This window comes from Mustela nivalis, assembly GCF_964662115.1.
Source record: "Mustela nivalis genome assembly, chromosome: 2".
NCBI lineage: Eukaryota > Metazoa > Chordata > Mammalia > Carnivora > Mustelidae > Mustela > Mustela nivalis.
The window spans coordinates 168,871,388-168,899,112 of record NC_139021.1 but is presented as its reverse complement, the minus strand read 5'-3'; the positions used below and the strand labels follow the sequence as shown (position 1 = coordinate 168,899,112).

General features: G+C 43.5%; 1 long non-coding RNA gene across 7 annotated transcripts; it reads right to left on the bottom strand.

Moving 5' to 3' along the window:
• Positions 1–550: 550 nt before the first annotated feature.
• On the bottom strand, positions 551–27,725 carry LOC309854853. Of its 7 annotated transcripts, XR_014306441.1 has the most exons (9): positions 27,596–27,725; positions 13,801–13,934; positions 13,450–13,518; positions 13,324–13,369; positions 7,768–7,889; positions 6,175–6,391; positions 2,784–2,854; positions 2,007–2,099; positions 551–1,546 (listed from the first exon to the last, which is right to left on the bottom strand). It is a non-coding gene; the product is annotated as an uncharacterized lncRNA (long non-coding RNA). The 7 variants fall into 7 exon arrangements; XR_014306442.1 differs by lacking the exons at positions 13,324–13,369; positions 13,450–13,518; positions 13,801–13,934; positions 27,596–27,725 and adding an exon at positions 12,503–12,628; XR_014306443.1 differs by lacking the exons at positions 13,324–13,369; positions 13,450–13,518; positions 13,801–13,934; positions 27,596–27,725 and adding an exon at positions 11,905–12,351.

The following is a 27,725-nucleotide window of genomic DNA, read 5'->3' as shown; positions in this document are numbered from 1 at the left end:
AGATGGTAAATATTCACTACAAGTTAAGTTATTATATATATATATATATATATATATATATATATATATATATGAATATACATATATATATGTATATGACAGGTGTTAAAATTCCCGTTTCGTGGATAAGGAGATTAGGAGATAATCTCCTAATCTATATCTATCTATATCTTTATAGATAGATATTAATATCGATATCTAGCTATAGAGATATAGATAGATATAGATTAGGAGATTATCTCCTAATCTCCTTATCCACGAAACGGGAATTTTAACACCTGTCTTCACCACCACCTTCAATGGCTGTGGCTGACAAGTAACTTCTAGACCTGAGCTAGTGTGGACACTGTGCAATCCCAGTGACACAAGCATCACAGAGTCTTGGGTCATGGGGGCTCTTAGCACCAAGAAGCTCCCTTGCTAGGACCTCTATCCCCACAACAGACATGAGGACTTCAAGGCTAGTGGGCCAGTGTATTGATGGGACATGGCCAAGATCACCAAGCTAATTAGGGACAGGACCTGTTTCAAAACCAGATTTGCTCAACGGTCAAGTCCATATTCTTAACCTTTATTTCATAACACTTTTATGCCATCAGTCAAAAAATTAATTTTGCCTTATATTACATGAAAAACATGTCAGTTATGCTAAATGTCCATCAAATCCAGAGTATATAAGACAAATTTGTTCTTCTTCTTTAATATGTGAAATTTTTGTTGTTTGTTTTGTCTCACTTGAGTTGTCGCTCTTTGACCTCTTTATTCTGAAAGAGAGCCTGGGTGCGAAGATGAGGATGGTGTGGGGATCTTTCCAGATTACAGCAGACCCTCATTACTAAGACCTTCTGTGCATGATGAATCCCGCAGGCCCTTTAATCAAGATTTTAAGACCTAGGGAGGCTGTGGCTCCATATCTTCTTTGCGAAAGGGCTTGGTATTAGACAATCCTTGTAGCCCATTTGACCCAGTTGTTTTGCGCTGGTAGGTCAGAAGCTTCTCTTTATTGTGAACTTTTCTTCTCTTAGTCCTGTCAGAGTGAACGGCCATCTCTCTATATTGCTTTCAGAGTCCGTCAGTCATTCTGGATTCAGATTTAAAGATCCTATTAATGAAAATGTTATTTTAGGAACTGGAACGGGGGAATAACAAATGCTTGCATTAATGGGAGAAAACAAGAGCAATTGCTTCTGTGTATTACGGTTGGGTCTCAGATTCAATGAATTCTGGAATGAGATGGAAAATATAATAAGCATGATTCTGAAAATTGAATAATCAGCATTCCATGTGGTTCCAATTGTAATAGATGGAAAAACATAAGCAAAACAGAAGGATTGTTTGCTCATAAGCTTTTCTGAGACTGTCACTCTGAAAGTGGACTTATCTCTTCGAACAATGGCCCATTGTACTGTGGGAAAGGCAACACAACTTCCACAGCTGAAGTCTCACATTTTAAGTCAAATTTTGAAAAGAAAAAAAAAAAATCCAGACACTTTCAGATTTATAGAATTAATCTTCTGTCTTTCCTCCAATAACAAGTAAATTGAATCTGCAAAATTATGTTCAGTATATTATTTTCAACTGTGTAATTATTGTTTAAAGATACATGTCTTCAATTTTTTCTGTTCCCTTTTGAAACTCAAGTCCATTTCAAATCTTTTGTTAATAAGCAATTTAGTTCTCAGAGAATGGTTTCTTTGTGTTGGTAATTAAGTGTTATATTTACACAAAGGAAATAGTGAAATACAATCTCTTCCAAAAAGAACATTCTAAAACATTCCACTGAATGCAAAAGCATGACCCTTCAGTGTCAGAATTTCTTCTGGTGATGCCAACAAAAATCCTTGAGCAATTTTACAAGGAACTAAAAGGGAAGTCTGATTTCTCTAAATGATAAGGCCCTTTAGACGTGACGTCGAGGAAATATTGAAACAATTCAGTAGGAATTGTGAAAGTGAATATACAGCAACTATAAGTATAATATTTGACACTTTAGCATCAGATCTTACCACTATGTCATGAATTTGTTTCCTTGACTGCAAATATCTTCAGGGAAAGGGTTTTTCTCTGCATATCTGATAGTTACAGACATGAATTTTTCCCTAAAGTGCAAAATGGACATTAGTTAATATTCCAACAAACATGTAGAGGTCCCCCCTGACCATGTGACAGGCACTCTTCCAAGAGCTGCGGAAGTCTCCCAAGTCTGAGCAAGATGGAGCCCACCATCACGGGTATCCAGTCTGGTCAGGGGCATACGGGCAATGGGTGGGGGCGGGGGTGGTGGGCAGGAAATGCAAGGCATGTTTAGGAAAGAAGAGTGAATTATAAAATGATTATTATCATATTTATTATGCACCAAGCACATTGCTAAAAGTTTTATTTCCTGTATCTCATATAGCGTGATCAACTCATCTCAGTTTGTGTGGGATTTTCCTGCTTTGGCACTAAAAATCCTGCGCACTAGCGTGTCTCTCAGTCCTGAACAAACAGGGACTTCTGGTCACCCTATATACATTCCTTACAATGACCTTATGAGATCCAGCCTATAATCACCCTCAGTTTGCTGGAATGAAAAGTCCGAAGGCAGGGGAATGTATCCAAGATTGCACAGGTGCTAATACATGGAGGGCTGAGATACGAAACAGAGTGCTCTGAACTAGGGCAAGACCCAAATCCTTAGCCAAAATGAAGCATTTTCACTGCACAGTTCCAGATGATAAAAACAATCAAACAAACAAAGGAAATTGGTACAAAACTGTGGTGGGATCCAAATCCAAGTTTACCTGTGGGTGCTGGAGAGTCACTGATTGTTTCCAAATAGTAGAACATAGTGAAAACTTTCCTGATTAACTTCCTATTGAAGACACCAAAGAAGTAGTTCAAGCCAACAATTTGTCCATTCACTCTTCCTATCTCTAGAAATCTGCAAACCCCTCCCCTTTATGGCTACTTCTCATGAATTATAAACAAGGCAAAGAAGGCATTTTAAAGATGGAAAAAAACATTCTTCTGTCCCAAATCCACTTCAGGATTCTTTCTCTTTACTTCTTAGAATTTTCCCCATGTTTCTCTCTATAGCAGAAACTAGAAACACGTAGAAGGCCATACGCAGTTTCCTTAAACACACTTCTTTTATAGTTTATCAGGCCTCACATCTCATTTCCTTAGAGAAATAACAGGGAGAAGAAATGCTGGATCTAGGCTTTGCTCTGAGAGAGGAGAACAGGAGCAGGCAAATAAATTGTCAGGTGGCATGATTTAGAGTCTGTATGTACGCACGCATCTTTTGTCATTTTACCAATTTCCTGTGAGTCTGCTTACTCCCTTTCATTGCCTTTTATTCTGAACAGTTGTGTGGTTTATTTTGGGGGGGGGGGGGTAAGTGGGATCTACGTATCCTCTCTGTTGAGATGTATGCCACCTTAGGTCAGCATAATTCCATAGTCTGGTGCAAGAGAGCCAAGCAGAGAAGAGTCCATTCAAAGGGAAAGAGGCAATTTTCAGGATGTACCTCTCCCTGACTGATTTAAGGAGTTACATTATGCAGAAACCTGAAACAGTGAGCCTTTGTGCTGGAACATCCATTTAACTACATTCCATAATGTTTCCTGCCAAGTCACCAGGTTCCTACATTCTCGGGCTCTTTCTTGTTGGAAATTGAAATCATTCCCTTTACAGAAACAACCTATCTTTCTCTGTGAGGTCTCGTCCAGTTGGTCAGAACTCCTTTCCTGGGGTTTGATGATAAATTATATCAAGAAATTAAACAGAAACCCCATTAGTAATGTTGACAATATTCCCTGCACACACATGAAATATTTAATGAAAACCAGGAGCTGTGAAGTTGAATTTGCACACAAGGAACCTGTGTTAAGACGGATGTTCTTTGAATGCAGTAGCAAGCTTTTTTTCCCCCAAAGATCTTTGCAAATATCCAAGAGCTGTCCCTTATTTTGCTTTTGGTGATAGGGAGACATCCATTTGGTAATTTCCTGCCTCAGTTGTTCCCATGCAAAATGGGATATCCAGAGGGATTTTAAAAGTCCTGGGACGTTCTAAATATGGAAGTGGAAGGGTAAAACCAGCCCAAATGGTTGGTACCATCTGCAGAAGTGTTAGAAGTGTGAATGGCCAAAAGAACCCTTACATTTCAGTGGATGAGTGAGCTTGTTCACATTCAAAAGAAAGTGGTTTCAGCTAAATGCCAAGTACATGCAGCTGAAGGAATTATCTAAATTGGGGATAGCGGGCACCTGGGTGGCTCAGTGGGTTAAGCCTCCGCCTTCGGCCCAAGTCATGATCTCAGGGTCCTGGAATAGGGCCCAGCATCGGGCTCTCTGCTCAGCAGGGAGCCGGCTTCCCCCTCTCTCTGCCTGCCTCTCTGCCTACTTGTGATCTCTCTCTGTCAAATAAATAAATAAAATCTTTTTTAAAAAAATTTAAAAAATAGAACGGGGACAGCTGAGGGTCCTCGAGTTATATCTCATCCTCTCTCTTTAAGTCAGTTGGACCCTGCCACAGAGATCAACAAGGACACTCTTATATACCGATTCTCTACCCTGACTGTACATTAAAATCACCAATGGCCATTTAGAAAGCCCTGTTTCTGATCACAGCAGACCAAGTAATTAACATTTGGTTATGGGAGAATCCAGACATCTGCATATTTTTTATGTGCCTACAGACAGGGTCTTGTCAGGATGAAAAACCAGAAACAAAGAATTTAATTAAAGTAATTTTTAACAAGTTAACTAGTCATTGAGGAATGCAGGAAGCAGCTTCGGTCTGTAAGGGTGGGACAAACAAAGGAATGAAGTCACTGGTATTAAAACAGAGTGGGGGGTGGGGCTGGCAGAGCAGAGACCCCAACTTCTGGTGGGGGAGGGTATGCTGCCAGTTGTTTCTGGTGTCTGAGCTCGGGGGGGGGGGGGGGATCCCGTGGAGGTGGATGGGGGCAGAATTTGGAGGAGGAGGCGCCGGCTGGAGCTTGCATCTCAGGTACAAATGGTTCTAGGATTGCCAAAAACTGGAAACTAAACTAACTGTTGTTACTGGAACCAACTGCTATGGCCAGGTGACTCTGTTCCTACCAGAGCGAACAGGAGGGAGCAAACTCCCTTCTCTGTAGTCCATCCTCTGTCTCCTGTAGTGCCTCCATCCTGGCGGATCTGGCAAAGGAGAAATGTCATTGGCAGAATCCCAGCCCTTGCACAGAAGGGTGGGTTTGAGGTAAGAAATGAGAAGGAAAAACCAACACCGTTTGGTCCCTTGGGTGATTCTATGGGGCAAGTAGTGTTGAGAACGACCGACTATGGGAAGTTATGACTTAGGACTCTGCCCAGGCAATCCCGGTTTGCTTTTGTTTTTATCCCAGTCTTCCGATCAGCCTGCTCCTTTGGTCTCCATGTGCACCTTTGGACTCTTGACCTTTGGGTTCTCACAGTTATGGCTTAGCCTTAGTCCATGGGTTCTCCCAGCTTTGAAAAACTCCGGGCCCATTGGCCCTGCAGGACCCAAGATAAGGCAATAAGAGGAGAGGGTTGGACTTTGACATCTATGGAGTTTTTTCAGGCTTATGATTTCAGGGACCAGACATCCCTGGAAGCAGCAGATCTTGGTGCTGATGGCCAGTCCCAATGGTACTGTGCTGCCGCGGGCTTTGATGAGAACCTAAACAGGAAAATTCTCTTACCCTGTGAGGTGTGGTCAAATGAAAATGACAGCCTTCATGCTTCTGCTTTTGCTCTCTGGCAAGACTGATGGGGTTCTTTCTATTAATGTTGGGGTTTATCACTTACAGATTAGATCATAAAAGGGTTAGATCATAAAAGAAATAAAGCTAGTCCTTCTCATTCTAAGGACCCCCCACATACATGAAAATCCTATAAGTACTCAATCAAATCATTAGATTGAATGTCAGCAGTCTTCAGTCATTTATTCAACAAATATATATTCAGCACCTACTATGATCTAGATAGTGTTCTAAGCACTAGAGGTATCGCAGTGAACAAAGCAAAGGTATTATCCTCATGGAGGTCACATCCTGCTTAGGAAGAGAGACAACAAGGAAATAAATAAGTAAACCTCTAATGTACCAGATGGCCTATTCGTTATGTATTACTGTGTAGCAAATTACTTCAAATTTAGGACCTTTAAACAACAAAGATTTATTACCTCTGCAAGTTTCTAAGAGTCAGAAATCTGGGAGCAGAGTAGTTGCACAGTTCTGGCTTATGGTCTGTCTTGAGGCTGCAGTCAAGTTGTCAGGAGGGTCATGGTCTCATCTGAAGATTTGCCTGACTTGGGGAGATCTGCTTCCATACCTTCTCACCATGTTTGTCACCATGTGGAACTCTCCACAGAGCTGCTTACAACTTGGGAGGTAGCTTTCCTGGAGTGAGTGATCTAAGAGAAAGAGAGAGTGAGTAAGATGGAAGCCATGGTATCTTTAATACTCTAATCTTGGAAGTGATCTCCCACTGATTCTGTGATATTCTATTGCCCCGACCCTGATAAAGTACACAACGACAAGAATATCACAGATGCAGAGATTTCGGGGATTGTCTTGGAGGCTGGCTACCACAGATGGTAATAAATGCAGTGGAGCAAATGAAGCCAAGTAAAAGGATAGGAAAGGCTGGGGTTTGGGATGACTGTTAACCGCTCTTAATACAGATGGTCAATGAGGACTTCTCTGATACAGAGCAGAGACCTGGCGATGAAGGAGTAGCTTTCTGGCTTTCTTTTTAAAGGTTTCTACTTAGGGGTCACATTTTCTGGGAAGACCTCCCTCAGATCCTACCCCACCTATCAGGTTCACTAAGAACCCCTACATATGGTCCCAGGGAACCCACACCTAGTCTCTGAAATCTCTTGTCACCCTGTGGGGTCTTCTTCCTACCTCTTCCACTAGAGGGGACATTTCTTCATGCCATGGACAATGTTTTCATTCATCTCTGTATCTCCAGTAAAATATCAGTAAATGCTTGATGAATGAATGAAATAAATAAATGAATTTACTTTTTCTGCTTTTTTTTAATAGAAATTTAGCTTGAACTACTCTTTAACAGTACATATTTTGTTATGTTTTGTTTTAATTAAGCATCAGTTATCTTTTGTCTAAAACAAAACAAAAAATAATCCTTGGACATGGATTGATATAGCTGCTTGAAACATAACTCTCCCCTCTGCTGCTATGCCAACTGCATTACCTACAGACACTGTTAGTTTATGAAGCACCATATGGAACACAAGTATGTGGCAACTTATTGAATGGGAACATTCTGTGAGAAAAATATTTTTGTTCCCATGCAGTAACGTTTCTATTAAATAGCTTCTAAATATGTAAAAAGAAAAAAGAAGAAAAAAAAAAAGCTTCAAGTGGCAAGAAAATACCCTAAGGAATCTAGAAAGCATGCAAAACAGCAATATTATTTTATAATGAAAAACAGATATGAGTAATATTATTTCTTCCTACCCGCCTTTCTTTTGGCAATCATTTTCTTTCTAAATATATGTCCTTCATCCACTAAATCACATGCTCTGATTCACCCACAGCCCTGGGCGGGAGGCAGCCACTTATACAAAGGACACTTGCTCACTCCCAGAAATATGTCTCCCTTGTGTCTGGGAACTCAACTGTCACTCAGAACATCAGCAGTCTCTCTCCCTGTGGCCCTAGGGGTCTAATTTAGGATTGTCCCCAGATTCAGCCCTGAGAACTCACGGTACCAAAGCCACAGAAACTGTAACGTGCACCGAAATGACCTGGGCATCTTGTTAACAGCAGCGTCCGGTTCCGAAGTTCCGGGGCGGAGTCTAAGTCTCAGCGTTTCCAGTGGACTTCTGAGTGACTGGGGGTGGGATATGGGGCTGGTCCTCATGTCATCCTTTGAATAATAAGAAAGTAAAATAGGTTTGGAGGGTCCAGCGTTTACCTGTCTGCCCACCTCTATAGATGATTTGCGATTTCTCTTTCCTTTCTTCTACTTTTTCTTTTTTAAAAAATTCATCCTAAAGAGGAAATTCCTAATAATCAAGAAACAGATATATTCCATTAATTTGAAAAGTTGTTAAACCACATATTCTCCACCAGATAATTTATATTTTAAGTTTCTGTTCCTATAAAGGCTTAGTTTGAAAAACAATGTGTTTGGCCATACATCTTCACTTGAACAAATAAATGCCAAGGAATCCACAATTTAGATTTCAAACCAAACTAAATCTTTACCCCTTATCTTCACATCAAACATTCTGTGTTTCCAGCATTTCCACATTGGAAGTAAGCAAAGAAAAATATAGTCATTAAAAATAAGATGAAAAAGGTGCATTGATCATCCTGTAGAGAATTCCAGGTCTGCCTCTTTCTCCTGAACTCCAGTTGCATGGGAGAAATAGGGGGATTTCACTCATGATTTATTTTACTTTTATTTTTTAAAAAGTTATTATTTTTATATTTTAAATTTGGGTTCTTTTAAATACTATTTTTAAAAACTAAAAATACATTTTATGTGACATTGATCTATTTCTCAAGGTAGTATACAGAGTGTGCAGGGTTATCACTAGACTTTGGCCTAGGTATATTCAAATTATCTTATGAAGATATGCAAATATAACATCATATTGGCTGGAGGTTGTTAGCCTGTGTTTATTTCTTAAAGATCTATCAACGTGCAAAAATGTATCAGAATGAATAGGACTTCCTCTGGTATCACTAAGTACTTCACCTTATGCCTCACCCTATTCCCACCCCTAGAGCTCTCACCCCAGTCTAAGTAGGATAGCAGCACCTGTGCCCAGGAGGTTTGGTGAACATTGACCAGTCCCCTGCAACAGCTTCAAGGGCTTCAGCATTCTCTCATCAACAAGCCACCAGCTGTGGGTCATTATGGTCCCCAACTCAACCCATCTCACAGATCTGAAAGCACCTATCTGTCATAGACAACAAGTCATGGGTGAAGTTAGATATTCATTATACTTGGGGAGTTTGGGGTAATCACAGATTCATCATCTCACTTCCACTGTGAGCTTCATTGCCCTTCAAAGAGGGTGGAAGTTGTTCTGACTTCTGAATATCTGAAAAGACAATAGTAATGGAAACCCAACAGATTCTTGCCTTTGATCAGTGACAATCTTTATACCTGTCATCCTTCTCCATTTGCTTTTGATTGCTTTTCATTATTTTCTAAATTGTCTTTGAATCATGCAAACTAAAGACCAACTAGATCAGTACCTAGCATGCAGAGGTACACAGTCGTTTAAGGACATAGATGAAGGAGAGGTGGTATCTGTAAATATCTTCAACTCAGCCACTTCAAAGGACAGATGTGGCCATGACAGTAACAAATAACACCTCCATGTGAATAATTACCATTTTACAAAACTTCCACATATGTCATCTCCAGCCTTTCCTGTGGCTCCATGAAGTGGAGAGGAATAAGTGCCTTTCATCAGTGAGAAAACAGACTCCGAGATTAAGGGGTATGTCAAAGGCACCCATCAAATAAACAGCAGAGCCGTGATTTGCACTCAGTTCTTTCAATTCCAAATCTCCTACTTCTCACACTATGTTGCTTCAACTCAAGTAAGGCTAGGAGACAGAATTTTGAACCTGGAACTACTGAGATAGTCCAAAGACATTTTCAGTACACCACAATTCTTAGTCTTGAGGCCTTTATCTTGGCCCAAACATCCACACTCTAAAATGAGAAAATATATCACCAGAATCTAATCTGAGTCAGTGCTTGCTGCAGGGGTGGGCTTCCAGAGACCCCCAGGAAGTAAAAGGGAAGCCGAATCTGAGGTGTTCCCAGTTTCTACTCTTTCCAAGTCACTTCCACCTCCTTTCTGTTTTATATGTTGGGGTGCAGTTTTTAAATACACCCACTCTTACAACTTATAAAGTGGGCCATAAGTCAGGAGACATAAACCTGTGTTTAGCACCAGCTTAGTTCCTGTCTATGTCCAGTTAGCCTGGGACACTGCTGCATTGCCTCTCCGTGCCTCAGTTTCCTTATCTGGGAAAACAGAGTGGCAGAGATCTGGTGAGAGCAAATGAAATAATACAGTCTTACTTGGGGAATAAATGCAAAGCCTTCTCACAGGCATGCCCTTGCTGAGATAAGGGGTACAAAGCGGGTGCTGGGGTAGTGGTTGACCTGAGAGGAAACCGTCAAGAATTCTCTACAGCGCGGAGCATGGTAGAACCTGCAGGGAAACTCCCCTAACTCTCCCAAGGATCAGCCTGCCCTGGGAAAGAGCCTGAACAGTCCTGTACAGAAACTGGACCCTTTTCCTTTTCCCCATTAGGAAAATTGGCATGATCAAAAGAAGTGGAATCTTTGGGAAAAGGAAGAGGGTTTGCTGTGTTAGCATTCAGTTCTTTCCCAGCAGGGATGATGAGGAGACCATCTTAGAACATTCCTCGTGGGAATATACCAGGAAGTGTTTCCTGAACTCATGGCCTGGGAGCAAGCAGGACATCAAAAGCTGGCTTAAGTAATTCGTAACTCATTGTAACTGGAGTCACGTAATATGACCAGCATACTTTTTTTCTTTCTGTCAGTATAATTTCAACCTGAAGAGGCAGCGTGGAAGGACAGAAATAGAACAAGGAGCCTGGCTTGAATGCTGGGTGTCCACTCTGGTTGAACCCCTGCTCTGTCATTTACAAACAGAATGAGTTCAATTTCCTCCTATGTAAAAAGTGGGCCTATGTTGGGGTTTGAACAGGTCAATAAATAAGGTTTTCTTCTCCTCCAAGTAAGAAACTGAATAAAATAAAAATAGACATGAGTCGAATTGAGGGGTCAACATGAGTTTAATAACCGGCACATCAGGATTTGGGAACGCAGCCTGGACTCACAGCCAGTAATTCCTAACATTTCTAGTATTTCACCCTTAACAAAACTGAACCAAATTCGGCCAAAAGCACCACAGTCATAACCATTTACCCTCTCCAAAGTGACTCTTGGAGACAAAGGAGAGGATGATGGGCATCAGATGGGAGATCAGGTCACCTGAGGATCAGGGACCCTATGGCCTTAAGTCACCTGGGAAGGAGCAGTGGGCTGGGAGCTGTGCAGGCCCTTGGGAGCCCACCAGTTGGAAAAAGGAAGCAGCTTCCTCCAGGGGTAATGTTGTAAAAGAGAGGATGGAAGGTCTGTGACGGAAGCCTGGAAACATGAGGCCAGAGGAAGATGTCCCCCATCAGATACCATTCTCTCCCCTACCTGCCTTGTGGGGTTGGTGAAATAAATAAGATCAAGAAAATGGAGCCCCAGAGAGACAGTGAGAACGCCCTGGTGATTCTTCTTCTTTCTTCTCTCTCTACCAACCGGCTTTGGAAAACGAGGAAGGCCAAGCTCCGAAGCAGCTTCCTGAGACACTTCCCTGAGGGCCACACGGTCTACCTCAGGTTTGGATGTCGGGCTGGGCCCGGCACACACCTGGCTTCCCCAAGCGTGCAGGGCTTACCACCTGGTCCCCGTCCTGCCCGGCTGAGCACTGGCTGAACGACGGAGTCTTAACTGGGTGACACTTAACTAGCCCCCCTCTTTCCAACACGAAGTTTTTTTAGGCAGAGAAACAACAAATCCTCCTCTCTTTGTTGCCAAGTTGCTGCTTTCTCTTGCCCCTTTTCTCTTTCTGGTCTCCTTTGCTCAGTTCTTTTTAATAAAGATCAGCATTTCCCAGATGTGCTTCTTTCTCTTTTCTTCTTTTCTTCCTCTTGTCCTCTCTGGGTGACCCCCCACCCCCACCCCACTCCACATCCTCAACCACACAAACTGCATTTGAGCCGAATTCCAAATCCGCCTCCTGCCCTAACTCCCCGGCTCACACCTCCTGTTCCTGCCCCCTGCTTGGATTCCCTTCCAACACCACGAAGGTGACTCACGCTCTTACCTTCCGTCCCTCAAACTGCTTCTCCTCCTTGTATTCTCCAGCTCTCGCTTTCCACTCACTTTCCCTAAATAAAAATCTTAAAAGTATCCTCGGTTGCCAATTCCCTCTTACTCCCCGCATTTAACACACACTCAGTTGTGCCGGTGGCCCTCACATCCGGCTGCCTCCTGCCACGGGGCCATCACCGGCTCCGACTAGATCTTGTCTTGCACCTGCTGCCTTGCAACCGCTTCGTAAAATGATCTCCCGGCCTTAAGTATCGACCTCTCCAGTATATGACCTGCCCTTGTCTACAGTTGAGGTTGTCTGCAAACCGCCCCTCACCATCTCTCTCTCTCACACATGCACACGCACGCACACACACACACACTACATAAATTGTACGAATTTATGTAGTCTCTTCAGCCCATGCTCCAAGTCAGGCTTCTCAGAATGACCCACAAGCCCTCTAGCATCCAGTCACCACCCTCCAAGTCCCAGGACCCGATGGCACTGAGTTTACATCACCATTCCCAGAACAGCCCACACCCTTTAACACTTCTCTGTTTATGACCTTCTCTTGCCTTCCCCCTTGAATGTCCTTGCCCAACGCACTCACCTCTTCTTTGCCTTCTACATCTATATTTCTGTCAAGGATGATCTCAGGTGTCCCTACCCTGGGAAAGCACTTCCCCGCTTGTTAGTCACAAGCCTTCTGTATACCCTCAGCACTTAGCTGCTGTAACAGCTATGCATAATCAAACTGAGTAATCCTTTGGCATTTATGAGTCTCCCGTTACTAATTTTGTGGCTTTTGAGAATGGAATCAATTTTTTTTCACTGCTTTATTTCTAGCATCTAGATCTCAACCCCCTCTTAGGTACAATCACTGAGTCCCTTACCACGTGCAGGGATACATGGAAGAATGAAGACTGATTTACTTTAGTGTGATAAAGTGTTCCCATTAACTGCAGGTCTGGGAATCACAAAACACAGCCCCCGGGACTGGTGGTGTCTCTGCTTGGCCTCATGAACTTAGACAAGTCCCTCCTCTGGGCTGTGTTTTGGTTCTTCAGCCTGAACAATGGCCAAATAATAACTGAACAACTTCCTAATGGGCAGTAATGGTAACAGAGAAATTACAGGTTTCTGTATATTTTCACTTCTAATGTGCAAGTTCAATATGATGAAACTTAACAGTATTATATAAAATTGACTATTGTTAAACAGGTGACTTACTTCAGATACTTTATAATAAGTGAGTAAAAAAGATGCTATTATGCAGAAAATGACTGAAAGAATTAAACAGAACTCAACCTACAGTTTTCTTATTAAACCACAAATATTATGAATTAGTAGTCAGTAGCATCCCGATTTTACATATAGGCTTGCTTAGATATTTTTTTTTCCTGGACATAAATATTTATTTTGAATTCATACCTCTCCCAGGCTGTGAATTCGGACCACCTTGTCTTCAAATCTCTTCCTAACATTTTGAGAAATGAAGAAAATAATCAAAGAAAGAAAAATAGAGGTTCACAACACTGCTGTGGTACTAGAGCTCACTCTATGTTAGAGTCTCTCCAAAGAGAATAATTCCAAATACGGAGGAGAGTTCATCACAGTATTTTTTTCCTACAAGCAAAAAAAAAAAAAAAAAAAAAAAAAAATGAAGAAGAAGAAGAGAGAGAGAGAGAGAAGAAAACAACAAATTATAAGAGGGCAAATGGTTAAATGAGTTACAATGTATTTTTGTACCATAGAAACAAAGCAGCCATTGTATATTCTGTTATAAGGATTTGTAGCAATGTGGGTAACAATTATGTTTCAATTTTACTGGAAAAGGCAAGGTAAAGAGCATGTGAGCAATTTGAACACAAGTATCTGGACAATAAACACAAGAAACTAGAAGTATACCTGTATCCCCTGGGCTCTTTCTATGCCTCTCCCTCGGCCAGCTGTGAAGACGGTGAAGGAGAAACATTTTGTTTTCAGGAGTGGGAACTTCCACCAAGAACTTTTCCTCAGCAGACTTCCTCTGCCAGTTTGCCCTGTGGGGAAAGGATTTCAATAGTCTTATTTATATTCCCAACCTTGCTTCATTTTTCTGGAGTTTTATTTTGTTTTTTTTTTTTTCAATAACTTATGTTTGATTACCAAAGTAATTTATGTTCACTTAAAAATCTCCCTAATTTTAAAGTCCTTAACCATGTCTGGTTTGAAGTGAAATTGGAAAATTATTGTTCTTTCAGCAACCAAAACTTTTGGCAACTTGCCTCCAAAGAGACCTTGGAATTATGTAACTCTCAGTTTGGTAGAAAAAAAATACTTTCTTAAACGGCCAACTTCTCTTCTGGAACCCATCATTTATTTTCTTTTTTCTTTTTCTTTTCTTTTCTTTTTTTTTTTTTTTGAATTTAAATTCAATTAGCCAACATATAGTACATCATTAGTTTCTGATGTGATGTTCAATGATTCATCAGTTGCATATAACAGCCAGTGCTCAACACATCATGTGCCCTCCTTAATGCCCATCACCCAGTTACCCATCTCCCCACCCATCTCCCCTCCAGCAACAAAGTCTGATTTCTTCCCATTCAGTTTTCCCTCCCTTCCCCGAAGATCCTCTACACTATTTCTTATATCCCACATATGAGTGAAATCATATGATAGTTGTCTTTCTCTGGTTGACTTATTTCACTTAACATAATTCCCTCCAGTTCCAGCCATGTTGATGCAAATGGTGGGTATTCATCCTTTCTGATGGTTAAGTAATAGTCCATTGTATATATGAACCACATCTTCTCTATCCATTCATCTGTTGAAGGACCTCTTGGCTCCTTCCACAGTTTAGCTATTGTAGACATTGCTGCTATAAACATTGAGGGGCAGGGCCCCTTCTTTTCACTACAGCTGGGTCCTTGGGTAGAAACCATCATTTTAAAACAGCTTTTAAGAAGACTGTGAGTGGTTTTTACCTCCATGGGTGTTATTTTCAGCACATACACTTGGAAGTGTGACATAATTTATGGGTGGTTTTTAATGCTTTATATAGTAGTGAATTCTAGATAAACAAAAGGATTCTTCTTCTCTCCCCTAAGAATGTTGTTAGTGAAAAATTACCAACTAGAGAGAATCAAAAAAGAAAAAAGTCCAGTTAAGAAGAGGTGGGTTGGGGGGTGTCCATCTTCTCGGTGAGTGAGACAACAGATGGACACAAACACCTGAAATGTAAGGCTCATCTCATCTCTCATATGTTCAGAGGCTTCTCTGAGATCCTATCTGATCTCAATAAATCTCCCCAAGGTCCTAGTGTAGACAGACTTTTTCACCAAAATTACCAGGCACAGCAATTATAAACACAGTTTTGAGGGCCTTGCCCCAAAGCCACTGAACTACAATCTCTAGAAATGGCTTCAAGATTCTGCATCTTAACAGAGTGTCCTGGTGATTCTCTTGCACCCTTTAGAGAAGAGGAATCTGAGGATTAAAAGGGGAACTTGACTTCCTTAAGGTCACACCACTGGGTAGTAGTACCTGGACTCCTCACCTCCAGGTCAGTCCTCCTCTAAGGGGAAATTAGGTCTTAGGACAGACCCATGTAAAAACAGAGTTCTGGATGTGATGGTTACCTAGGCTATATACAAATAGGATCATTGGGCTACCATAGGGTCCCACTATAGAAGTGCCTCTCTGAGGTTTTTAGAGAGAACGAAAAAGAAAATTACAAATTGAAGCAGAGCTTCTGCAAACATTTCTTAGGAAACTAGTCCTTACAAAATAATCCATGAAAAAGGAATTCCACTGTTGGGGAAGGCACTGTATCCTTTCTCCCTATCTTGAATCATCTCAGGGAGTCACTTGTTCTGTGAGCCTATAAAGGCACTGAGAAGTCCTACAGTAAATAAACCCACTTAACTTTCCTCATGCTAGTAGCTCACTGACATATTTGACAGAAATGCTTGTTGTGTGCATGTGTATGATATCTTTAATAATATCTTACTAGTGTTCTAGAGAAAGCATCTAATCATTCGGAAGTTTCCCTGGTCAAATTCATGTTACAAGCAAGAGCTAGTTAGTTTGGTAGGAAAGCACTAAGCTTGGAGTCTGGAGATGCCTCTGACAACTTGCCAGTTTTGAGACCTTGGGAATCTCTCTTGCCTCACCTAAGAGATACATGCCTTTCCTGTCCATTCTACTGGGTTGTCTGGAGGACCATGCAGAGCTGCCTACAGAACAAACAGCACTATAAAAATACAGTTCCACCATCTCTTCTTCCTCTCTTCCTCCTCTTCCTTCTTCTTTCTCATATGCTCATCACTCAGGAGGTCATCTCCATCCCAGAGACCTCATCCTGTATTTCACAGCAGGAGCCTGACAAGATGACATAAGGAGTTGGTCGTGATACAGACACGGTATGTCAGGGTGACCAATTGATCCTGGAATTGCTGTAATATCAACACTGCCTTGTCACTGGCGACAAACTCTAAAAACATTGATTATAGATGGAATTGACCTGGGGTGGGATCTTTATCACTGAATTACAGGTCAGTTATTCACATAATTGATTTTCTTCTCTAGAGACACTGACATTGTTAATGCTGTTCCGGTCAGATGGCAGAGGACAGAACAGTTTTCCTTGGTCTGTGTTCCAGTGGGTTGTTCTCTCACCAACATGCTTCCAGCAGGAGCAGGCTCTCCCACCTCCCTAAGGGAGGGGTCCCAGTGTAGAGGAAGGGGATGCAGGCTAGAAATGGAGACATCATGTGCTGCACGCTGACCTTAGGGAAACAGTCATTCATGTGTGTCACTGGCTCTGGTGTGCCCCTCAGTGGCACTGCTCCTGCTACCTCGCAGGTGCTCAGAAGATATTTCTGAATGAATGGATGAATGAGTAAATGAACTCTGTCCTACAATGCCCCGCATATTTTCTCTGCTTTAATGGAGCCTCCATGAGCCATCCTTCTCACCTATGATAGGCCACACCTTATCATGAGGTTGAACAGTTAAAACAAGGGACTCACTAATACTCTCAGAAAACCAGAAAGTAGAGGTACAGAAATGAGTAGAGCCTTCGTTGGACTCTCAATGGTCTCACTGTGTAGCTGGGGAAATTTATTGGGTTGCAAGCCTTCCACGGTAAGGCCATAGCCACATGGGAAGTCATTTTATTTCCCCCAATAGATTCTAAGCTCCCAGCTCTAAGCCATCTTCATCTTCATCTTCAATAACATCATCTTCTTCATCCTCACTGTGTAAGCTCCCTGAGGACCAGGGTTTTTGCTTTGTTCTCCAATGCACTCCAAGCATTCAAAACAGCCCTGGCAAAGAACAGATGTTTTTAATCCTTGGTGAATTGAATAACTGATATCAAGGCTAGAACCTTATGCCTACTTCTTTCCAGGAACTGTGCCAAATACTCTACATTCATTATTTTAACAAAAAGAGGAACGGGGAACCTGGAGCAGCAGTAGGCAGACAAATGTCTTAAGTTGATGTTGACATACTTCTTATTTAGGAGATCTGACTCCAGAGAACGCACTCCTACCCACATCCTTCCCCATTATGAATATCCCCAGACACCTCGAAATCGTTTCTAAGTCCCTCGCAGTTCCTTGTAGGATCAGTGCTAGATGTCAAGTAAATGAGAGGACAAGACTCCAAACCAAAGTAATGGCACTGGATTGTCCGACTGTGCTTGTATCTGCATGTCAACGGTCCGACACCAAAGCAGGATTAATAAAGGAACGGAGACAGGATTGACCAGATAAGCAGGCCAATGTTAAACCCTGCCCAGCCAGGCAGCTAACAAGATTTTTATTGACAGGAAAATAAAGACTTCAGAGAAAAATATGATTTGCTCTGCCCTGTCTTTAAGTGAAAAATGACATTACGGGTCATTTCCTCCTTCAAAGACACTCTCTGTAGTTTCTCTCCAGTGACCCCGATGGGACCAAGCAAGTAGCAAGACCACTGGTTTGACTATCATGGGACGGGGGACAAGAAGCATGACCACTGGGGGACAAAAGAGTGGTAGTTTCCTAGGCCTGGAGAATGTCCTACGCCACCAGGAGGGACATCCCTGTGTGTGCCAAAAAGTGTGCTGAGCACTTTCCACTTGAAATACAAACAGGAATGTATGGGCGGGGCCGGGAGTGGGCGGTATCGGGGTGCTAAGCAATTACGAAAGCCTCCTGTTCTTAATGATTATATTTAATTTATTTCAACAAATACCTGCTAGTCACCTATTCTGTATCCATGCCTGCATTAGAGATTTATTTCATTTATGCCTGAGTTCCCTAATAATAGTAGAAACAACTAACAGTATGTGGCATTTTGCAATTCACAATGTCCTGCTCTCTTCTGCTTATTTTGATATGGAACCCAAACAATGCTGTGGGATAAGCATGGTAGGATTCATTATGCCTGTTTCATAGTTGAGGATACCAAGGTTCAGAGAACAGCCCCTATGCTAACATTTATTGGGTGTTCAACCTGTGCTAGGCACCAGGCAAAGAGGTCCACACCCATTATCTTTACAACAACCCTACAAGTTAGATACTTTATTATCTTTTTTCTACAAATGAGAAAGCTGAGGTTTTGAGAGACTATATTGTTTCCCAAAGTTGCAGACAGAGTAGGTGATGCAGTTGGTATTTAAACATAGGAAGTCCTATACCCTTGAGGCACCTGGGTGGCTCAGTGGGTTAAAGCCTCTGCCTTCAGCTCAGGTCATGATCCCAGGGTCCTGGGATCAAGCCCTGCATCGGGCTCTCTGCTCAGTAGGGAGCCTGCTTCTTCCTCTCTCTCTCTCTTTTCTCTGCCTACTTGTGATCTCTATCTGTCAAATAAATAAATAAAATCTTAAAAAAAAAGAAAGAAAGAAAGAAAGAAAGAAAGAAAGAAAGAAAGAAAGAAAGAAAAAAAAAGGAAGTCCTGTACTCTTGCTCTGAAAGTCAAGGCTATTCTGTCTTCAGAGGTTAAATAATTAGCCTAACATCATGTAAATTGCCAGAGGTACAGCTCCACTCACACCAGAGCTCTTTCCTTTATCCCTGCTGCTTGAGGAAGTTATTTGTTAATATTGGAAAGGGTCCCTGCTTCAAAGGCATTTGTCTTCTGGCAAGGAAAACACGACAAACATAATTCAGAGCTAATATCGAGGCAAGGCCAAAGTCTGGCCTTTAATCAATTAATAAGATCTCCAAGCATAAAATATTGTTTGTGTTCAGAATAGAAAGAAAATCAATTAGTTCTGCAGTGTACTAGGAGCAGCCCTTTATTGGGACTTGAGTACATACTAATGTTGTGCTTGCCTTGGTGAAAGCATTTGCTGCTCGTGGAATACGCAGATGCTGCCCACAACTCCTTGGCCCTTTGCGTTTAGGCAGAGCCATGAGATTCATTTTGAATAAGAGGTTGTGATCAGAGGGGACATGTATCACTTCTGGACTGAAACAAGAAGAACACATGAACTTCCCACATCCTCTTTTTTCCCCCAGAAACAGTTCAGGTTATAAAGCCTTTGTCAGCCTGTGTTCCTAAGTTTCTTTGAGGAGTAAAACCTCCTGCTGAGCTGCACTGGATATGTATTATGGAGGTGAAATCACTCTATTATGTGTGAACCACTGCACTTTGAGGTGGCTTTGTTACTGTTGTAACAAAGTTACAACAGTTGTTGTTGCAGCACAACTTAGCCCATCCTAACTAATGTAGAAACCTGATTGCATTTAAAAGCAGAACATACCAAAGAAAGGTTGGGATTTTAATTATGCCTCAGAAGTTCTGTATGGGGGAGGTGAATATGGGAAGCTGGAGGGCCAGAAAAGAGAAGAGCCCCCCACCCCCAGCAGTGGGTGTGTGGGGGGAGCCAGATTGGCTACAGTTGAACTGGGGAAGTAGGAAGAGGCCAGAAAGAGTTCTCATTGCCACACCCTGAGGTTAGAATGACAGCATGATGAGGCTGGCAAGTGCCTTAAAGATCACCTTATGATTGAAAAGATTTATTTTTGCCATTGTTTATCATCTGATTATAAACCATGACAACAGGCCTGAGCAAGAGGCACAGGGCCCTTTGGATCCCATAAGGCAAGACTGTGGTCTAGTTTGTTGGATGAAGGAAGGCAGGCTGAAAATCAAGGACTAAGCTAAAAGGAAAATTAGGAGCACATTCCAGGCAGAGAAAAATGCAGTCTACAGATGCCAGGAAGAGAGACCAGGACATTGCAGTTCAGAGAGACAAAAAGAGTCATGGAAGATGAGCCTAAAGAGGTGACTGGTTTCCAGTCCCTTGCCACGACCTACTGGGTTGCAGAATTGGCCTCTCTGAGCAGCAGGGAACCCTTGGACAGCTTGCAGCAGTGAGTGTAAGGACAAGCCATAGATGTGACATCCAACTGGCTGATGTGTGGACATGGGTGGGGCCAGAGAGCACAGGGTAGTTAGGATCCACTGCACTTATCGAGGGAGGGGGTGATGACTATGGTTTGGTTGGGGTGCTGATGGGAAAGGTGGAAAGAAGGAGATGGTTTTGAATGATGTACTTGAAATCATAAAGCCAACTGGGACTGGTGGGTGAGGGGAAGAAGGGGCCAAGGGTGTCTGCTAGTTTTGAACTGCACAATTGTGTGGACGGTGTTGGTGTCAGCTTTCAGAGTTGAGGAGAGAGAGGAAGCCAGGTTTGGGGAAAGGGAAGATAATTATTTAGGTTTTGAGCAAGTTGGAAAAATCCAGATGGGGCTACAGATGCTGGGCCTTCTGGTTCATCAACAAGGAGACTTGAGGACTTCTCACTTCCCATTTCCCAAGTGGTAGTACCTCCTGTTCTTGGTGCCTTCCTGGAGGGCCTGGAGACCGAGGGTGGATGGGTCCCTTCCCAGAACCCTGATCAGAAGAGCTGGGACAGTGCTTTCATGCTCTCACTCGGCTGACCACATTTTCAATGAGCTGACTCAAAGGTCAGAGCTCCAGTGTTTGACCCCTGAGTCTTCTGTTTTACACATTTTATGCTTTACTGAGTCCCAGTTTGGCACTTGACTTAAGATCCATAATAAGAACTTTTTACAGGAATCGACACACAGAGATCATAACAAACTGGGAGCTGGGGCACAGCTAATCATTTGGGGGTTTCCACTGTTTACAGGAGAATCCCATCAACATCCCAGAAGATTTCAAGGTTCCAGAGAAGGAATTGTTGCTTCTGGCTGGGAACATTAAGGAGGAATTTGCCATGAAATTTGCATTTGAGTTGCATCTTGGAGGATGAGTACAATCTGAACAGATGGAGATGGAAAGAAAGAAGAGTTTCGGCAAAGGCAGCAGGGAGGGAGAAGGAAGACATGATTCCTTCCCCAGGCATCCTTCCAGAACCCTCCACTTTGGTGCCCTGTTCTGAGCACAGAGCCCTTATGTTCCGTACTTGGCAAGAGTGATTGTTACCTGGAAAGGGGCTTCCGATCAGTCTGGGGGTAACTCCACTGACTGAAGAGAAGTGGCTGAAGACAGGGAGGAAAGGCAGCACAGAACAGATATTTCATGGCCCGCTCACTTACCTCCCGTCTACATCCTTACGTATCCCATATCCGGGAGCAACCTGCTTGTTAGCCTTCCTCACACTCCTTTATGCTGCACTCTCTGCTCCAAGTGCCCTCTCTGTCTCCCTCACCTTCTGTCCAAGTCTCCCAACCTGTCTATGAGCAACTCAAAGGTTAGATGAGCACTCTCCCCTCCTGCCCCAGGCAGAGGTGGGTCTTTCCATCTCATCAGCTTCCCTGGGCCTCTCACTTGGTACCTCTTACTTTCTGAGCTTCTATTCAGTTTCTCCAGGGTCATGCTCTGATGCTCCTTGAGACAGAGACTATCTGATTCCACCTCAGAGACCCAGAACCACCTCGCCCATGCCTGAGAGCGCCACAGAGGTGAGACAGGGGACCGAGCTTGAATCTAGAACTCACGGTGCCACAGCCCAGTTCTGACTCTGAGTTGCAAAACACGCAGGGCCAATGCAAAGCCAACTACACCCACGGAACGCTTTCATTCCATCGCCTGAAACCATGGAAGTGAAACTCTGTGCACTCCAGGGCTTTATAGCTAAATTGGCTTTTGCTTTGTCTGAATTTCACAGCTTCATCTTGTGGGACAAATTGCTTCCTGCCAGTATATTGGTAGTTTCCCCAGGGCCCAATATGCTCCACCTGGTGGTGGAGGAAAGAGGACCTTGGTGAGAAAAAGGGTCTCTCTGCCCAGCAGGCTGCCCAAGCTGAAGTCCAACAGCCACTGGGTGCGCGCGCGTGTGTGTGTGTGTGTGTGTGTGTGTGTGTGTGTGTGTGTGTGTGTGCACGTGTGGCCGTGGGTATGCGCAGCCATGTGGGCGTGACCGTGGGCATGCGCAGCCGTGTGGCTGTGGGCCTGGGCATTTGTCACGGCCTTACCAGCTCAAGCTTCCGTTTTGGAAAATTTTTGTTTGGGGTCCATTCACAAGCAGAGAAGATGAGAGACACAGAAAGAGGGAGAGAGATCTATTCCCCAGGGGTAATCGTGTTACTGAAAACCACCAGCAGCCATAGTGTTTATCTTTCTCATTTATCCAAACCCCCAACAGCCCTCTGCAGCAAATCACATTTCGGCAAGGCAGATTATTCTGTCTGTAGCATAAACTTCTCCCTGCATCTCTCTCAGGAGCAGCCTCTCTAGGTAAATATAAATCTATTCTAATGGCAACATTTGCAGAAGTAATGTTATTTGCCCTGATTTAGAGAAAACACAACATAGGCTCTCGCAAAGCTGATCATTTTCCTTAGAAATTAATCAAAGGCACATAATTCAGAGGCAACACAAATGTTCCACTGGCAGAGTAGAGGGTTGGGGTGTGTGTGTGTGTGTGTGTGTGTGAGCAGGGGTGGGGGCCATGATGAATTAGTCCTGGCTTCTGACCCCTCCCCTGGGGAAGAGGAGTGAGCCCCCTTTCCTATCATGCAAGTGGCTTCCAAAGACCAGTTCACAAGATTCATATGGAGCTGAGAGAGATCACATGGCTGTTTTTCACTGCAAGATGAAGAATCTATAAATTTTGCCCCCAGGGAATATAAAAAACTCAGGCTAGTCGTGACCTCGTCTGCCTTTGCAGGAGAGCCTCTGAGAGTGCTGAAGCAGACAATTACCTGGGGGGGAAAGGGGTGGGGGCAGGGAAGACAGGGTTTTAATGACCACAGCTCTGTGGGAGAAGCAGGGGAGATGGAGGGGGGAAGATACTGCCTTTCTGAGCCCATTTCAACTCTAGCCCCTGAGGACAGGGAGACAGAATCTGTAATCAATAATTTTCTTTTTTTCTTTTCTTTTCTTTTTCTTTTTTTTTAAATTACAGTACAGCCTTGTTCTAAAGTGCCACTCATTGTAATCAGGACAGCAACACATCATGACTTGGGATCCAGACTTGCTATCCTCAAATCCCACATCGATCATTTTCAAACTAGGTGATCTTGGCTAGTTAGCCTTCCTCTGCCCCAGATTTCTCATTTATAAACTGATTTGATAGGAGTCGTGAAGATTAAATGAGTTCATACGTGCAAGGGACCTAGAACGGCAGCTGATGCAGTCAGCACGCCTGCAACCTTTCATACTCTCACCATTATTCGTAATATTGATGAAACACGCCATGTGAACCTCCTGCTGGCCCATGTTCTTATGGAAACCACATCACAGGAGAGGATCAAATGTGTAGACTTACATACCTCATAGTTGATTAAAAAGAAAAAAGTGCTCAAAGAGCTCAGGATGGGAGGGTAAGAAGAGTTAAGCCAGCCAACCCGTCCCAGTCCAGGAGGTCTCTGGACCCAGGCCAAAGACTTGCTGAGGCATTCTGTTTTTCTTGGGTTGGTTTTTTAATATTAGCATTTATTGTCAGAGGCCGTTCTCTGTCTTCAGAGCAGAAGTGGACTCCTAATAACATTTAGGGTTGGAAAGCGCATACGATGGAGACTCAAGACCACAGTTAATGCCAGCGGGCCATGTGATCTGTTCAAGACCCTTTCCCCCTGTGGTTTCAGTTACTCCATCTGGACAAGGAGGATGTGGCACCAATGGCCTTTAAAGAATCACCCAACATGACCTACAGTCCATTAACCACCCTGGTCCTCTAGGGAGGCTCAGCTTCTGCAGCAGGCAAAGCCTGGGTGTCACCACTGGCCCAGGACTCCGGCTAGAGAGGTGAACAGGGTCAGGAGTTTTTGGCTGTTGGTATTTCAGGAGTTTGGTTTCCATCTCAGCAGAGACAGGGGAATCAGAGTGAGCACGAGCCTCCTGGCTGATCCTTCCTGTGACCGTCTTACAGTGAGGCTGATAACAATGACCAAAGCGGAGGGATTGGCTTCTGTGGATCAGTCACTTTCCCCCAAAGGGCTGCTGATTCTTTTTTTTCTTTTTTTTTACGATTTTTAAAAAAATTTTTTTATTCAACAGATTGAGAGAGAGACCACGCAAGAGAGAACACAAGTAGGGGGAGTGGGAGAGGGAGAAGCAGACTCCCCACTGAACGGGGAGCCCAATGCGGTGCTCGATCCCAGGACCCTAAGATTAGGACCTGAGCCAAAGGCAGATACTTAACGACTGAGCCACCCAGGCGCCCCATGGGCTGCTGATTCTCAGACTTCTTCACTGTGTGACTCTCTGAGGACTCTGGGCTCTGGTAACCCCACCTTCCAGAGGACACTGCTGATGGTGCAGACCTTGCCACCCTCAATAGCCTCTGGCAACTCGACACTTTGTCTCCTTCTTGTCCTGTGGCCTTGTCAGTCTTGGGGCTGATGACGACCTTTGGAGAGTGGAGGCTGGCCCAGCTTCCCCTGCATTTCTGTCCCTTGAAACCACATCTCTCCTCCATGGCAGTTTCAGAACAGGATCTGAGAAAATTCCAGGTTTCGAATACAGCAAGAGGGCTGCCATCTAGGTAAGGCAAGAAGAGTTCGTCTGTTCTCCTCTATCAAAGAGTGTGGTATTCAATAAACCCTCTAACAAGAAGGGGGCACCGACCATGTGCTAATGACAGTAGAGGAATCTCTGAATTTGAACTGGTACTTGGGATTGTAGAGACTCTTTAAACTTTTTATCTCTTTAAGATTTATGCTACCCTTATGAAAGCGCTACTAGTATGATGTGCATTTTACAACCGGAGACACTGAGGCTCAAAAAGCTTTAGGAACATCACCAGGACTTGACCCAGAGACATTACCACAGGAAATACAGCAGAAGACTTCGCGTCTGTCTCATAGAGCATATGCCCTGTTGAAGAAACAGGATGTGGGCTCTGCCTGGCTTTGTCCTGTGCTGCCATTTGATAAATAAGAGACTATCCTGTGCAGATTATGAGACATGAAAGTCCACTCACTGGGGCCTACAGAAGTGGGAAAAGCTGAATGGGTTTTCAGGCAAGCTTTGCGGGATAGAGAGGTTGCTCTAAGCAAAAAGAGGCCAGATCAGGTGAGAAAAATCACACAAACAAAGGCTGCCGAACTGTGCCATTCAAGATCCCATTTTCTTCTGGTTGTCTCAGACTGAGGAGGTTGATACGGCTCAGGGTCAAGGAGTCTGGAAGCAAATGCTAGGGTGTTCTCTCTCATTTGGAGCTTCGGCTGGCCTGGAGGACTAGGGGTGTCTGCACAGAAGCACGCACCAGAAAGAGCACTAAGGAGAGGTCTTCGTGAAATACGCTAAGGCTCAAATTAAAGTCAAGTCGGATATTCCTAAGAGGCAGGGGCTTAAACATTTCCAGCAAACGTCACTAGTGGTAGAAAACATAAAGGTGTGCTCCCAGGATTGTTTACCGGTTTGGATTTTAAAATTCATGCTGTGTTTGTGTAATTCTAAAATATATCCATGTTTGTCTCAATTCACTTATTTAATAATTCCACAAATATCTGTTGAGGCTTTGTTCTATGCTGGGAACCGTTCTGGGCACCTGGGGAAAGCAGTGAACATACACACATGGCAGCCCTCATCCTCATGAAGTTGCATCCCAGAGTTTCTTCTCACATTTTGGTAAAAAATGGTAGTTCCTTGGAGATGCAGCACATCCACCTTGAGTTTCTTATACCCCCTGCACCTCACCCGTGGGGGTTCCTGGGGGCACGCATCCCCACATTCGAGAAGCAGAGTTCTCAGGAAAGACTGGCAATCCATGGAAACAAACAGGACCTCCCTTCTTGACTCTGAGGATTGTGCTGGAAAATCTGGGGTTGGATCTTCCAAAGTCACACATCAGTCACAGAATCTCTCTTCCTCACCTATTATCAACAAGAACCCTGGCCCTATGATCTCTCGTGGTTGCTATGCTGTGAAAAGTGATAAGCCATCATTTTCTTGGGTCAGTGATGGTTCCCCATAACAGAAAATTCAACCCCAAACAGCTTGAAAAATAAGTACCACATTCATTATCTCACTAGGAAATGTGTGGTGGGGTGGCTCCAACATGACCAATTCTGTGTCCCAACAAGGATCATGAACATGTATTTCTTGCCCTTTCTTCTCTGCCCCACCCAACATGCTGGCTTGCCCTCCAGGTCCATGTCCTTCATGGCCCCAGGAAGACTACTGCATTTTCAACCTTTACATGCAAGTGTCCAGAGGAGAGACTACAGCTTGTGTCCTCTATGTGCTTTTGTTTGGTTGATTGTTTTTAGAGCAAGGAACCTACCCAAAAGTCCCATCACATCTCAGCCACAATAATCCCTGGCAAAGTGAGCAGGATTGCCATGCCTGGCTGGGACACTTCTCCATGCTGGAAGATGAATCTTGGATTAAATGGAGGTCTATAAATGAGGGGAAAGGAGAAATGCCTGCTGGGTTGTGAAGAGTATCTGACGCCTTAGCTTCCTCTCATATGTTGAATTTCAAGATGGCTCTACCTGATACGTTGACTGAAAGCTCCCATGCTTTGATGGCTTCCTACCTGACAAACACTGTTCTTGGCAGAGTAAAGGCCATTAATTCCACTTGGCCCCAACCCTGTGTTCTCTTCCAAATCTCTCTCATACTCTAATATTACTTGTCTTCTTATTTATTAGGTTGCCACCCTGGTTAGAATACAAGCTCTAAGAAGGCAGCTCTCATGTTTGTCTTGTTTGGTGTCCCAACATCTAGCATAGCACAGGGCATGTAATTGATACTCAACGATTATTTTTGAAGAAATAAATAAATGAACTCTTTCACAAGGTACAAGATTCTCCCAATGCTTCTATAGCCACTCTTCCTATTTTGCATTTGGGGAAACTGGCTGATAGAGGTTAGATGACCTTCTCAAGGTCACATGAGGAGCATATGACACAATCAAACTTTAAACCTACTTTGTCAGAGCCCACATCCTTGTTCCATCTGCAGTGCCATAAACCCCTGTCCCAATGAGAAGATAGCTTTTGATTTAATGATTTCTCTTCTTGGGTGGCTGCACACACTTAACTGCCAATTGGAGCCATTCATTCAGTCCCCTCTGCTCCTACTCTTTTCCTGGGTCAGAACCCTCTCTACCTCTCTGTGCAGAGCCTCACCCCACATACACACATCCATGTCCAGAGTTCACTTAGGACACCCGTTCTTCTGAAGTCACCACTCTATTCCCTACCTCTATTGTTTCACCCTCTGCCTCTAGCTTAATTATTCCCACACTCAGACCTCATCTTCCCAGGGAGAATGAAAAGCCTCAAGGTCAGGAATACCCCATTACCTCGGGAAGCAACATAGAATAATGGTCAAAACCTCAGATTCCAGCACCAGAAGACCTCTGTGCAAATCCCAACTCCTCCTCTTGTGGACGATGGGACCTCAGGTGAGCTTCTTTACTTCTCTGGGCCTCA